The sequence below is a fragment of the Sinocyclocheilus anshuiensis genome, unplaced genomic scaffold (assembly GCF_001515605.1).
Source record: "Sinocyclocheilus anshuiensis isolate Anshui unplaced genomic scaffold, SAMN03320099.WGS_v1.1 scaffold367, whole genome shotgun sequence".
Classification (NCBI taxonomy): Eukaryota; Metazoa; Chordata; class Actinopteri; order Cypriniformes; family Cyprinidae; genus Sinocyclocheilus; species Sinocyclocheilus anshuiensis.
The window spans coordinates 59,654-61,139 of NW_015549574.1; positions in this window are offsets into that span (position 1 = coordinate 59,654).

The window sequence follows — 1,486 nt, forward strand, 5'->3', positions numbered from 1 at the left end:
GAAACTGACTGTGAAATTCACAGTAATTTACTGGCAGCTAGTGACAAGTAACTTGCTGTAGAAGAAATAACCATATTTTCGCTGTTTTAATTTACAGTAGCAACCATGTAACTGTAAAGTAAAACTCACTAATTTGCAAGTGCAACCTTTTTTTTTGCCTTTTTGTGCTTATTACACAGGACAGTGTAGCGGTTGGTGGGGAATGTGAACGGCAAAGGACCATAAGCCAGGAATTGAACACGGGTCACCAGAGACACAGTTGCACTATATGTCAGTGTGCTAACCACTAGACTATCGGTACTGACAGGTTCCATTGCTGTTTAGTTATATTGGTTCAGCCTTCTGGTCATTTTTTAAATTTTTTTATTTTTATTAAAGAATACATTTGCTTCCTGTATTCTCTATTCAAACCTAAAATGTAATTGAATTACAGTGAGGTCAAATTAAATGCAGTCATTGGCTGGAAACCCAGCTGCCAGTGTAGGCTACTGTGTTTTCCTTCCCTATCCTAGTGGCTGGGTTTCAGTGTATGGCAGTATTTTTTTACAGCACATTGTCGGTTACTGTAATTTTCTACAGTACATAATTGCTTGTTGTGTTGTCTACAATACATTGGTAATTACTGTGATTTTCTACAGTACATAATTAGTTATTGTGTTTTCTACAATACATTGGAAGTTACTGTGATTTTCTGCAAGACATTGCTGGTTACTGTGACACTCACAGTACTTCTTATATTACTGCAATTTTGACTGAAACTACGGCATTCTGCTGTGAACCAGTATACAGTCATTTCCTGTGCACAAACACAGTAAATTCCTGTAGATTTCACATGAATTTTTTACAGTGTACTGGCAGAACAATGAATAGGAAAATGTGTTTATTTGCATTTCAGTTCAAACTGCCCAACCCTCGCTTTTGGTTGTTCTCATGCATTTGGCTTTATGCAAAAATAAAGCTTTAAACCATTTTCCTGTTTTGGCACTACTTCAGAGCCATATTGTTTGCTTTGTTTTTTAGTTTTTTCTTGGATTAACCCTTGCCGTCCTGCTCCAAAAAGAGTTCCATATTGCAGGGGAGCGCTGTATGTTTTGTTTACCCGACGCTCTCTGTTTTCGTCTCTCTGGTCTTTGTACAGCTTGAGCTCCTGCAGCAATCACGAGAGTGTCCTGTTTCCTGGGGAGGCGGGACATGTTTGCTTGGTTCCCTGCCCAAAATATTTGTAACCAGGCAACAGCTAGGCCCATCCCACAATAGCTGTGTTGTTGACACCCCTCCTGGCACCCCCTTGCGTTGCATAACCTCTTTCTCTAACTTCCCAGCACCACAAATCAAAATTAGCAGTCTCATAAAACTCTGCACGTTCTCAAAGAAAACTGCACAATCAGTGTGCTTCTGTTTTATTGTCCTGGACCTTCACTGCATGAACTTCGTAGAGTTTACTCTTTGGGCTTGGACTGCCATGTTTGCACAGTTGCAAAGAGCC